The sequence below is a fragment of the Marmota marmota genome, unplaced genomic scaffold, assembly GCF_001458135.2.
Source record: "Marmota marmota marmota unplaced genomic scaffold, marMar, whole genome shotgun sequence".
Classification (NCBI taxonomy): Eukaryota; Metazoa; Chordata; class Mammalia; order Rodentia; family Sciuridae; genus Marmota; species Marmota marmota.
The window spans coordinates 9,643,057-9,657,220 of record NW_025999969.1 but is presented as its reverse complement, the minus strand read 5'-3'; the positions used below and the strand labels follow the sequence as shown (position 1 = coordinate 9,657,220).

Here is a 14,164-nt window from a genome sequence, read left to right as displayed (position 1 = left end):
TTCCTACCCTTGGGAGCTCAGAGTCTAGTTGTGAAGCCTACCCTTGTGGCATGGGGAGTGCCACACAGAGTGATATGGGCCCGCTGAGGAGAGGGCTGAATTTGACCTGGGTGGAGATGGAGTAGCAAAGTCTTCCTGGTTAGATGGATCATAAAGTTCACAATTAAGATGTGTCTAGGGAGACAGATATTATGAGCAAAAGGAAATGGTAGGAAAAGCAAGGGATTATGAGAATATTGATATGTTTAGAAATCCAAGGGCAGCTGGACCTAGGTGGATGCAGTAGAGGAGACAGAGTGAAGGGAAGGGGAGAGGCGGGGTGTCCTTATGAAATTCTTTTTGAGAGCCATGGGTGACACGTGAAATTTGAACCTTGTCAATGAGAATCACTGGTCTCTACCACCCACCCCGTCCCTTCACCACAGCCTTTCTGTAGGAGGTTCCTGGTGGATCCCCCATCTCACTGGAATATGCCTTGAGAGACTCACATGAGTCTGTGTTTTAGAAAGATCCCTCAGCCTGCAAGTGGAGGACACGTGGGAACATCAAGAGACCAGTCACCTGGACATGCCCTTGGAGGATTTCATGATTATCCAGGTGAGAATGCTCAGGAGTCTGCAACTGCCCTGCCACACCCAGTGACATGTGCTTCACCTGGTGTCCATGCAGCCTGGCTTGACTCCTACGCTCTGCAGTCACTCATCACCTCACTTCCCAGAACTCATCTGCACCTTGTTTAGAGAGGCCTTGACCTGGATTGCACCACCTATACTCCCAGGGCACTCCCCCAGGATGCGCATGCCAAAGAAATGGAAGCCTGGGTGAGGTACAGCCTCAGGCCACCAGTGGAGGAGACACAGGGAATCAGAGGTTCTCTGTGGCTCAGCTGAGTTAGGGTGGGCTTACCACTTCCTTAATATCTAGTGTAGTTCTTATTACCAATCAGTCTCCTTGGAGTAAATGGATCCAAGGGGCTAGGAAGGCTTGCCCATGCTAACATGAACCCCAAGGTTCCCTGCTTCTGGCACGGGATGGCTTCCGACATGTTTCTGCAGGCCTTCAGCTGCACCTCAGTGGGTTCCTATATTATCTCACGGGGCAGAACGTCTGCCAGTGTCATCCCGAGGAGTGTGGAAGCCCTGGAAGTACATACTCTGCAGGATCCCTCCTCCCACAGACCAAATAATAGCTGAGGAAATAGCCACCTACCTGCTGCCAGGTGCTCTGAAAGAATTTGTGTGAGAAAATACCAGGAAACCACCCTCCTTTAGGGAATGAGAAATAAAAAAGGAAGATGTCCAACTGTGCAAGACAGGGACCAAATAGGTGAAGAATTAGTGTATCACAGAATTTTTTGAGGAAAAGGAAAGAACTTCAACCCTTTTTAAAGGCAGCAACCCCAGCCCTTGCCTCTGAATTTTGCTTCCAAGGGTTTAGAACAGAGTTTGCCTGAATGTTCTAGGTTTGGGCATGAAACAAGATCTCCCAACACCTTTGGGAAAGCCGGAATGGAATAATGCTAAGTAATTTAATCAACTTCAATCCTTCTCGGCATCTTACTAGTGCAGACTGTGACTCTCCAAGAGAACACAAGGACATGGACAATCTATTTCCCATTCTCAGTTGACCAAGGGACCACCCAACTCCTTGCTGTTGTGGCTGCTTTTCCGCTGGCAAAAAAAAGCTTAGCTGGACCCAGCCTTGTCTGGAATCCATTCCCAGGGCAGCTAGACTTTCCCTCCTTTGCTTTGGAGGGATTTATAACCAGGGGCAATCATGTCCAGGTTTGTTTAGGGCAGTCCTTAAATATATGGGTTCTCTCAGTATAATTGTAATAGATTCCCCTCTTTTTCCTTTCAAAAATGTCCTGGTTTGGGGGTTAACTTATGTGATCCTGACCATAGTTCATTATAGACTCCAGGTCCCAGCCATTTGGCATTTTGAAACCCAAAGGGCAGCTAGCTCATTGTCAGATTTTGATTCTGCCTATAACACAGTCTGATGTCATCCTGTGACTCATCACTTACTCTCTGACAATCTCTGATATTTTCAACTGAGACCTGAATTCTTTTCTCTTTATTCAGCCACCATATTCAGCCTGGCAAAATGTCTCACCTTCTCAAAAATCCTTCCGCAAAAGGGTTGAGAGAGCACCAATGATCCTAAGAAACGCAGACCCTTTTGTGGTAGGTGTCTCTTCCAGATGTCTCTAGTCCTGGCATTTCTGAACTTTGCTGGCTTGAAACAACTGGCTCTGCATCTGCTGGTCCATTGCTGGATTGTTGCTGGGTCTTCTTGCTCCTTGTTCTCTTATCTTCCTGTCTTCCTGCTGAGGAAACAGCCAGCCACCTTCCTAACGCCAGGTGCTCTGAAGGAATTTGTGTGAGAAAATAACCAGGAAACCACCCCCCTTTAGGGGATGAGAAATAAAAAAGGAAGATGTCCAAATGTTAAGACAGGGACCAAATAGGTGAAGAATTAGTGTACCACAGAATTTTTTGAGAAAAAGGAAAGAGCTAGAATCTTTTTTAAAGGATAATTAATGGTCCATAGGATTTGATATCAACTTTTATTCACTTTTTTGATGTTTCTGTTAACAAATTCATTTTTCAAAATGTAGTCTTTAGAGCTGGGCAGGTGGTGCATGCCTGTAATCCCAGCGACTCAGGAGGCTGAGACAGGAGAAAAGCAAGTTCAAAGCCAGCCTCAGCAATGGTGAGGAGCTAAGCAACTCAGTGAGACCCTGTCTCTAGGTAAAATACAAAATAGGGCTGGGGATGTGGCTCAGTGGTTGAGTGCCCCTGAGTTCAATTTCTGGTACTGCCCCCATCCCACCCCTGCCCCAAAATGTAATCCTTAGGATTAAAGAATTCTTTAGTTGGAGACTCAAAGTGCAAAGATTTATTGCAGAAATGCTTTCTTTTTACATTTGACAAGAGCAAACAGTGAGAATTTTCTTTAATATTTGCAAAAACCTTAAGAAAAAAAATCTACCCCCCCCCAAAACAAACAAACAAACAAACAAAAAACAAAAAAAACAAAAAACAGGAGTTAGAAACACAAGAGGAAACTAGTGCTCAGGAATTTGGGGTCTGTTTTGTTATGGACTCTTTTGGATATAAGTCCTACATACCTAATTTTTTTATCTGGTTGTAAATGTCCCAAGTAATAGGTTTTCCACTGTTTCTTCATGAATACTTTGTTAATGTCCTTACATACATCTGGGACAGACTTTTAAGTCCCTGCCTTTCTTCAAACAAACTAACAAACAAATAAATGAACTATTTTGCCTTTTACATTTAATCTTTTAAAAAAATTCTAGGTCTTGAAAAACTTTCTTGATTAATCATTTTGCATATCTTCTAGGTCTTTCTGAAGCTGTCTCCCCAACTTTGTAGTTTTGCTTTGCCTTTTTTTGAGGAGATGAAAGAAACATTCTCTTTTTCCTCTCTTCACTTTTCTTCCTTCTCTCTCTCTCTCTCTCTCTCTCTCTCTCTCTCTCTCTCTCTCCAGGGATTGAACCCAGGTATGCTTAACCACTGAGCCATATCCCCAGCTCTTTTGCTCTTTTTACATTTTATTTAGAGACAGGATGTCACTGAGTTGCTTAGGGCCTAAAATGCTGAGGCTGGCTTTGAACTTGTGATCCTACTGCCTCAGCTTCCCAAGTTGCTGGGATCACAGGTGTGTGTCACCGTGTCTGGCTTCCTTTTCACTCTTTTGAGAGAGTGGGGTTGCTTAGCTTTAACACTATCATCTAAGCTTCTGATGTACACATGTGGCTGGTAGTTTCAAATGGGCCTTTAATACAACAGTTTTCAGCTCACTGGCCTGACGTAGAATCTTCATGATTGTAAACCAAACTTAAACCAAATCAGAACCCACTGTTACAGTAGAGCCAAGGGGGTTGAAGCACATTGGCTTAATTTGATTGAGCTCCCTCTGATACTCAAGAGACAAGTAGCGTTTCTTTCTTCCTGTGTCTTGTTTAAAAATCATACCTACCTACCTACCCTCCACACACTTACACACGTATCAGTATTTCATTTCAAATTGTGTTTCAAAAGATGCTTTAACTCCAGGATGTAACCATGACTGAAAAAAAAAATTAAAAGAAATTTATGTTCATAGACATGAAAATCACACCTTGATTCCACAAGCTCTACCTCATGTTGTTGACTTTATTTTTAGAGGGGAGGGCATTTAATTTAAAAATTCTCATTTTCTTTCCTTTCTTGTCCGTTCCCCTCCCCTGGCCCTGCGTGGTCTCCCAGGACCAGGAAGTTGATATGTAAACAGAAGCGGTACTCAGACCCCTGACCTCAGGGCTTTCAATCCAGTATTTCCACAGAGGGATTAACCTCCAATACCCACTTGCTCTCAGAGCGAAATTGTTCCCGAGGCGGGTACCACCAAAGCGTTTTCTTCTTTACGGGTTTTCACATTCACCCCGCAAATCAAGTCTCCTCAAAGGAAGGCATGCGAGGCGAAAGCCAAGTGCTGCAGCTGGGAGGGACACTGTGCATTCTGGTCCCTCAAGCCACTTACTCTGTCCTCCCCCACCCCCAGTGGACAACCTTCCAGATGCAGGAGTGGGATGGGAAAGAGCCATGTGGCATGGTCTAACAGTACACTCTGTGAGTGTGTGTGGCCATCTTGGTTGTGCCCACGGGTATCCTGTGACTGCTGGTCCTCACCCAGGCAGCCCATGACATCTCAGGGGTGCTGTGAGGGAGGGTGGGTGGGGCCTGGTATTTCCCTCTCAGGGGAGACAGGAGCAATAGCACAGGCTCTTAGAATCACAGCTGTTTGCCTACCTCGGGGAACTTTTGCTAGTCCTTCTGTTTTATTCTTCTCTGCGGGTCTTATAATGTCCACTCAGGAGGGAACGCTTTGAACCTGGCATAAAGCTCTGGGCTGGATTCCAAGTCAGTCTAAAAACAGTCAGAGCTACCCTGGTCTTCAGCTTGCTGTGCACTGTTGAGAGAGTGGGTCTCACTTTTGCTGTCCCCCACCAGCTTTGGGTCCCCATGGTTGCCTGAACAGCCCAGCTCCAAACTAAGACACCAAAAAGACCAGGAGATCTTTCTTATGACAGAACATCCTCTCCCCATCTGGACCCCCAACAATTTCTCACCAGTGAGACAAAGTATCTGCATTTTAAAGGCTCCAAGTAGCATGTCCAGAAATTTCTCATGTTATTAAGAAGGAGGTGGGGGTGGGGAAAGGGCCCAATGAGGCTACTTACTTAATAGCTCTAACAGCTGTGGAAAGTTTGATGCAGCAGGGGCACCCAGACAGAAATTAAAAAACTAATAAAGTCCTCAGTGTGGGGGCGCTGGCATCAGGACAGCTCTGCTTCTCCAGACACCTAATAAAGAGACATTCCGGGACACTAACTCATAAGGGAAATCTGCAGGGGTCACCAAGAACAGTGGAAAGTGAGCCATGGAAACATAGCAGTCACTCGAACGGCTGTAGAGAAGGTTCGGTTGCTCCCTCCTCCCCTTTGCAGTTTAGAGAAATAGGAGGGTGCTCAGGACCAAAGGAAAGGCCAGGAAGTGAGGGTTGATTCCGGGGTCCTTGATGTAGAAACCTCACTTTCATAGGCTGTGTGAGCATGAGGCTGATGCTTGACACTTCTGGCATTGGAGGGACGGGAGGTGATAGTCACTACAGAGGATGTTGCGATTGGAAGGTGGTGTGGCTTCTGGAAGTGGCAGAGAAAGGGAGTTTTGAGAATTAAGATTTATCCAGCTGGATTTAATGAAGTACCTTCCTTATAGCAGGTTTTCTTATGTGGATTTTCCACTGGGGCTGTTTGGTCATTTTGGATCCGAGTTTTGTGCGGTCTGCTCTGTTATGGGGTTGTTGGTTGAGAATTTTGGTTTTGCCGGCATTTATATTATTTTGACTTGGTTCTCAAGTTGGGCTGTGCCTATTTGAAGAAAAAATAAATGGTGACTTTGGCTTTCAACCAAACCATCAGTTAGGAAGATACAGTAGTCCACCTGTGTCCACAGTTTTACTTTCTGAAATTTGGCTACCAGTGATCAACTGTGGTCCAGAAACATTAAATGGAAAATTCCAGAAATAAACATTTCATGCTTTATCGTGCACACTATTCTGAGAAGTAGACTGAAGTCTTGTACCATCCCACTCCATCCTGACTAGAATGTGAATTTGTTCCCTTTTCCAGTGTATCCACATTGTATATGCTACCCACCCATTGGTGTTAGTCACTTGGTAGCCATCTCAGTTATCAGATTGACTGCAAGTAACCCTTATTTCAAGTAAACCCAATTTGACTTCATAATGTTCCTAAAGTGCAAGGATAGTGATGCACAAGATCAGAGCATGGAAATGGAAAAATGGACTAACTCTGGTCCTATGAGTCAATGTTACAGGAAGTATAGGGAAAAAACACAGTGTATAGAGTTCAGTACTATCCACAGTTTTAGGCATCCACTAGGTATCTTGGAAGACTGCCCCCAGGGGATAAAGCAGGGGGCTACTGTACTTGATTGAGCTGGTGGTACTTGACACAGGCAATGTGCATGCACAAAAGGTAGAAAGAAGCAGCTCACTAAGACAAGAGGTGAGGCAGGCACAATGGTACATACCTTTAATCCCAGCTACTTGGGAGGCAGAAGGAGGTTGGCAAGTTCAATGCCAGCCTAGGCAACTTAGCAAGACTCTGTCTCAAAATAAAAAATAAAAAGGGCTGGAGATGTACCTCAGTGGTAAAGCACCCCTGAGTTCAATCCTCAGTACAAAAATAAATAAATAAATCAACAAAGAAACAAACAAACAAACAAAAAGATTAAGAAAAAGTTGGCCATCTTTTCTAATCTGAAGTATTGAATTCAGCTCACGTTTTTAGAAAGATTCTGGTTAGTTCTCACTTTCTGTTCAATATTCCAGCTAGTTTGTAATCTAGAAAGCATTGGTGGATCCCGCTTCTCAGGATTATCTGTCCACAACTGTGGTTATAACTGTGCAATGTTATATTTGCTTTAGAAGAGAACATTTTCACATTGTACAAATTTTGAAATGGCTTTTGCATGCCGACCTTGAGAGAGTCCTTGCACAGATTCCCCCAAGGTCTCCTGGTGTGAGGGAAAAGAACTATAGACAGCGTACCTGGGCTCAATCCCAGCCAGCTCTGCCACTAAGGGTCATAGGCAGCTTGGACAAATCGCTTGCTCTGTGGGCCTCGGTTTGTTGTGTAGGATGAAAGGATGGGAAATGACTTCTAAGGCCCCTGCTGACTCCTGCATGCTGTGATTCCATGAGGTTAGAAGGTTGGGCTCTGTCTTGGAGTTCCTGGCTCTCCCATGTGGGACGAGTGTTTTCCTTCTGGCTTTTCGTTTAGCTGTGGGCTTGGCAGAGGCCGAGCGGCAGCCCTTGGGTGTGATACAGGAGGGGTCTGTGGTTTGGTGAGCAAAATAAAACATGGGCTTTTGAACTCCATGAGGCCAGGAGCATTTTCTTGGTCTTTTCTGTTTCTCCCTTGGTTTCTTTTATTTTTTTAAAAAATGTTTTGTTTTTTGTTTTTTTTCTCTTCCACGAGAACAGTCCTACCTGCAAAGAGGTAAACCTGGCTGCCTGGAGGCTGGTTAGGGATTCTAACATCTGGAAGGATTTGCAACAATGCATCCTAAAATTCAAAGTGCATAGGGCCACTTGAGGGTCTGATTCTGATTTGGTAGGTTTGGGGTGGTTTGGGAATTTGCATTTCCAGCAAGCTCCCAGGTGCCACTGCTGGCCTAGGGACCACACTTTACCAGAAAAGTTAGATGGTCCCCTAGGCCTATCCAAGAGCAGAACTTTTGAAATGAGGGCACTGTTACTATGCTTTCAAGTTCATCTTCAGCCCAGAATGAACCTACCATGTCAGCTCGTAACACAGGGAATCCTGTCCCTGGAAGGCTGGCCTGTTACAATCCAGCTGGGAATTAGGCTTCATATAGGTTTTAGGTTTTCCCTTCTGTCATCTGATACCTGAGTGGTATTATTTTTTTTCTCTCTCTTAACATTAGGAAAGAAAAAATTGATCAGTGGGGTGAGGAAGAACAATGCCTCAATTAGTTAGAAAGCTACAGTGTGGAATTAAACGAGCCCCATGCTCTGCTCATTAACTACATCCTATTACTTAGCCAGTCTAGAACTAGCATTTCAGCTAAATAAAGAAATGTGCATCATTTTAATATACCTTTCTTAATTGAGCTGCACTCCAGGGGCAACCTCCTAATGGTGTTATGGCACCAATTACCTCATTAGGAGACAAGAGTGGCTTTTATGACAGGTTTAGAAATGAAAACGGCAGAGAGACATCTTTCAGGAGCACTAACTCTGGACTGTGCTGTGTTAAGCACTGTGTGTGGACTGAAAGGACACCTGGGGGCTGAAGGCAGGTTGGTGGTCCTTTTCTGGTCTGACCCTGACTTGGGTGTGAGACCTAGACCCATTCTGCATGCTGTTTAGTGAAGAATGTTAATCCTGTGGCACCTGTACACCAGATCCTCTGGGGAGGCTTAACAGTTCAGGTTGAAGGGCCCCACCCTGAGATACTGACCCAGGAAGTGTGGACTAGGCTTTAGCCAAATGATACTTGAGATAAGGTCCCTGGGCAACTCCCAGGCAGGAAGCTTCGCAATACTTCCAGAAACAGAGGTTCCAACAGCTTCAACCAACCCTCAGCTGTCTACATGCAGCTTCCTCCGTCTCTCAGGGTTTCATATTTCCAAAGAATTATCCAAATGAGGATTCTTAGGCTTGCTTCTTTAGACACAATCCAGCCAGCAAGGTGTGGTGGCACATACCTGTAATCCTAGGGATTCAGGAGGCTGAAGCAGGAGGATCACAAGTTCTAGACCAACTTCTGCAACTTACTGAGATCCTAAGCAAGTTAGCAAGACCCTGTGTCAAAATAAAAAACGAAAAGCACTGGGGATGGAACTCAATGGTAAAGCACTTCTAGATTCAATCTCGAGTGCCAAAATAAATAAATAAATAAACAAATAAATAGCTACTTTTTCCCTCTTCTTCCCTTGGCTGGCCTGCATTGGCTGGAGGATGTGGTCTTGGTGCAGGCAAATTGAGCTTGACTGTTCACTTGAATGCTTATTTGCTGTGTGACATTGGGCAGGGCATTGTACCCTGGGGACTGCAGTTTACTCAACTCAAAACATGCATGGTCATGTTGGAATCACAGAGCATGGGCACTTTCTTGGAACGACACTTTGCCTTTTGTGCAACTCAGTTTCCTTAGCTGTGAAATGAGAATGTGACTTTTGCAGATGAACGGGGTGAGTGGAGGTAGGAACTGGGCTTCTCTTTCTGGCAGCTTTTCATGCTTTCCCTCCCTACAGTAAAAACTTCAACCTCCAGATTTTGTGTAAATATTGAATTTATAGCAATGGTTTCATAGAGTGTTCCAGTTTCCTGGGTTGATGATTAATGTGGTTTTGTCGGAGAGCATGATGTCTTTGCAAAAGGCATTCCTGCCAGTCCTGTGAGCTACATGGAGGCTCAGTGTAGTTTTTGCTTTTCTCTGGGGTCATGTGGAAGAGGAAGCCGAGGCATTCTGTGTTGCCCATTGGGCAGAAGACGCATCAGCTGACAGATGCTGGAGGATGAGGAAATGAAATTGAGCTTCATCTCAGAAGGATTTCCTAATAATTAGAAGGGCCTCTGTGGTCCTACATCTTTGCTGGTTTTACATTGCCTAGCACATCATGGCCAGACGCCTCTATCTGGCTTGCATTGTCTTCATCATCTGGCTTTTGCAGGCCTTGGTAATCCTCTATCCTTTCCCTAGACAACTTGAATTGCGTGGCATTAACTCAACTTTTGTGATGGTCACTCTCCAACCACATTTTTAACAGCCTTCAAAGTATCTCTTTCTGATGGACTCTTTTGTCAGTACCACAAATTCAGAATGTCCACAAGCTTGTCCCTCAACTTTCCCTTGACCTTGCTGCTCTCCCCATCTAGCTCATTTCTGTAGAAGCACCATCCAGGTTTAGGAAAGGAAAGATAGTGTGGAAGATCCCAAATTTCTCATGCTATCATCTGATCTTTCTCTAGGACTCACTGCTTTGAAATACCTTGAAATTTAATAGTCACAAGAAACCTTCTGCAGTTCTTCCAGCCCATACTATTTCTTCTTCCTCCAAATCAGCAATAAAACCTAGAGAGGTTTTGTAGCTCATGGGTCTGGTTGAATATCATATAAGTAGGAGAGAATAGTTTGTTAGTAACACACATGCAAATGGGGTTTGTAGGTAGCATGAACCAAATATGAACCCATGGGGCATGGGTGCCAAAGAGGCTCACATACTTAGGCTTTAATTTTTTTAAACATGTAGCCTCTAGAATGGGTGAAGTTTTGTCCCAATCAACTTTGCACTGATTGAAACACACTTGAAGTGTTTCTTAACTTGCTAAATGATTATATGCATGTTACTTTTCTGAGGAGTTGGTGACATAAAAAATCTCCATTATCATTTCATTTCTATTAATTTTCCCTGAATGAGTGGGAATCCTTGTTTATTTTTATTATGCATGATGTAGCATATAAAAAAGATTCATGATAGTTGTTTTCTTTATGTGCTGCTCATTTTTGTAAACATTTGTCTAAATTTCACTGGAGTTTTCATTTAAAATTCTACTTTGGTGCAAAATATTGTGATCTTGATTTCTTTATGAATTGTGTCCTGTGGTGTAATTGCTAATTTACTTATTCTAATACTTTTCTTTCTTTCTTTGAGGTATGTCTTGAGATTACTTCTATATTTATTGTTAAAGTTACTATGTTAGTTTTTACTTTCATATGTATTATTAAAATAACTTCAGCCAAGTTGCTTATGCTGTTTGATTTCTTCAAACATTTTCTTGCTCTTTACTGAAAATTGTTTTTTTCTTTGCTATGTCATTTGTATTTTATTTTTCTATTTGTGATATGAAAAGTACAGATCCTATTTGAAAAATTTATTTGAACTTCCTTGAAAATTTAAAAAATATATGAATGCTTAGTTTTCTATTATCTTTTTTTTTTTTTTAATGCTACATACTGACTGCCTTCTTTTGTGGTGCTGGGGATTGAACCCAGGGCCTTGTGCATGTGAGGTAAGCACTCTACCAACTGAGCTATACCCCCAGCCCATACTGACTGCCTTCCATGTTAAATAAGTTTTTTTTAATTTTCCTCTTCTTCCTTATTTAACTCAGTTTCCCATTTTATTGAATCTTGGATTATATACACAAGTTTACTTTTCACCCCAGCATCTCTTTTAATGAAAACTTTTAAATATATAAAAAAGCTGGATTTTGTTATAAACATTCATATACCAACCACCCAGCTCCCACCCTTGCCATTTTAGTATGCTTGTGTTATCTACTTTTCTATCCATGTTTTATTTTAAATGCATTTAAAAGTAAATTAAAGATAGTAGTATACTTGTCCTTAAATTTTTCAGCACAAACAGCATTAGAGTTTAGCAATTGCTTGCAACTTTTTTCCTTTGAGGTAAAATCTAAAAATAATGAAATGCATAAATTATAAGTATATATTCATTTAATTAAAAAAAACTTTTTAGTTATATATGGACATAATAGCTTCATTTTATTTATTTATTTTTATGTGGTGCTGAGGATTGAACCCAGTGCCCATACTTGCTAGGCAAGTGCTCTACAACTGAGCTACAACCCCAGCCCCCAAATTCATTGAATTTTGACAAAATATACCACCTACTATTTTTTAACATTGTTTTCTTTCAAGAATTATTGTATTTAAAGACTCTTTCATATACATACTTTAAAAATTATTTTGACTTCTTTTAATTGAAGTCACCATGAGCTCTATTTTTATCAGAACATCCCCATTTTTCATTTTGATTTGTCCCTCTGTTGGCTACAGTATAATTTAAGTACTTTTTAAAGAAGGATATGAGTGGTGTACTTTCAGAATCTCTGAGTAGCTGACAGTTTTCTTATATTTCTTTAAACATGAATGACAACTTGGCTGAGTTTAGAATTCTCGACTAGCAGGCAACCTTTTGCACTCAAACTGGTTGTTTCTCTATTGTCAAAATCTGCTGTTTAATATTATAGGGCTATGAGCCTAGCCTGGTCTTTCAAGCTTTGTAGGCAAGCTGACTTTTTTCTGCCTAGATGTTATTTTTAATTTTTTCTTGAATTTGATATAGCAAGTATCCTGTTTGGACTGCCTTGAAAATTTAAAAAAAAATGTGAAGGCATATTTTCCTAATTATTGGATTTAAAAAAAATGCTTCCTATTGACATCTCCTATGTTAAGAAGTAAATATACTTTTATTTTCTTCTTCTGTATTTCACTCAGTTTTCCATTTTATTTAATCTTGGATTTTAGGCTTATATTGTTCTTGACTTATCTAGCTGTTGAAGTCTTTATAATTGTGCCAGGAACTCACTGAGATCTTCTGATTTGCAGATACACATTTTTATTCAGTTATGGAAGAAATTGGTAGTGGTTCCCCCACATCCATATTTTTTTCTTAGTAACATAATTCTCAATTTTTATATAACTGCTTGGAATAACAATTATATTTCTCAGCTTCCCTTAAAGTTAGTGTTGTGTCTGTCACAGGAAGGTGACCCTGATAGTTATAGATATATCGATTTGAAAAAGTTCTCTTCATATATATATATATATTTAATTTTCAGGCTTTGTTTATTCTGTTTCCCCTCCTCAGGTGCATCTCAAAGCTATGTTTTCTGTATCCTGTTCTTCAAACCTCCAACTTTTTCTCTAATTACTTTAATTCTTAATCTTTTTCCTCCTCAATCCTTGGCAGTTTTTCAAGTTTTTCTTCTGCATTACTGATTTTGGTTGTTTCTAGGGCCCATTCTACTCTTCATTGCTTTGAATGAAGATTTTAATTTGCTATAACTCTTTTCACTTCCTTAACTCTTGCACATTTTTACCTTCTCTGAGCAGCCCCCTTTTTATTGCTGACTTCATCTTTCTCCTCCTTTATCATTTAATTTCCCCTTTTCTTGAATTTTTGTGAGAATATGCATCCGAATTTGCTAAGTCTTATAATAAGATTTTGCTTCCTAAAAAAAAAAATACTATCTTTCTCTGTATTCTGAAATCTTAGGTTTTCTGCCTTTTATCATCTCCATATCAGTTTTATTTACCAAAAAAAATAATAATAATAAGAAAAGGTCTATCTAGGTCTGGCAGGCAAATTTATCAGGAAGATTTGGGAGGGACTGGTGCTCTCTGAACCATTCTCTACCAACAGTAAAGCTGCTGTACTGATATTCTGAGTTTCATTTTTCTCTCTGCCTGCTGTCCTTCCTAGGTTGAAGCTGTGTTGGGTTCCACCTCCCTTGGGACATGATATATTTTCAAATGCTCCTGATCTGCAGTCCTGGCAAATCACCACCTTCTTACCTAACCCACCTGCACCTCTCCCTCTGGCTCTCCACATTTGGCAATGAGAAGGGGATGGTCATGCGTGGTGGTACTAAAGTGGCAGTAGTGTTCTGCTACTTCCTTCCCAGACCCACTGCTATTTCTCAGGAAGAAGATCTGCCTTCGGAGTTTGCCTTTACATGGTCCCTTCTGAAACGTATTGAATAGGATGTCACCACGTGGAAGGCACACTTGCTGAGGTCCCAGTGTTACTTTAATCCTTGTTCTCCCTCTTTTAAAAAATTATTTTTATCTTTTATTCTTCCCTGGATAATTTCATGAACATAGAGAAGAAATCTCTTCTCCCAATGCCTTTTTACCCAGAAGTCTGAACAAGGCATCCTTGAAGACTTTTTGTATTGTGAGAGTAGATCATATGCCATAAATTTATTAAAAGCAACCTGAGCCTTTGTGTCAGAGTAGAGACAGAAGATCACAAGACTCGGAGTCAGAAGACCAAAGCTTCTGCCCTGACTCGGCCACAAACCGTGTGATCTTGGCCACACATCTTCAGTTTTGTAAAATGAGAGAAATTCCTTGCACTGAATGGGACCAAACATAAGAACACATTTTTAAGCTCTTAAAGGCCAAAAAAAAAAAAAAAAAAAAAAAAAAAAAAGAAGTGAGATGCCCTTCAGTCATCCATTTGCTTTTCTGTCTCTTTTCTGCCATGCTTAGGCCGGGCCCGTGGTGCAAAGT

The 14,164-nt window shown here is 41.6% G+C and overlaps 1 long non-coding RNA gene across 1 annotated transcript; it reads right to left on the bottom strand.

Annotated features, from left to right (window-relative positions):
- Window positions 1-4,160: 4,160 nt before the first annotated feature.
- LOC125617113 lies at window positions 4,161-6,679 on the bottom strand. The gene is made up of 2 exons (XR_007347986.1): window positions 6,624-6,679; window positions 4,161-5,938 (listed from the first exon to the last, which is right to left on the bottom strand). It is a non-coding gene; the product is annotated as an uncharacterized LOC125617113 (long non-coding RNA).
- Window positions 6,680-14,164: the final 7,485 nt, after the last annotated feature.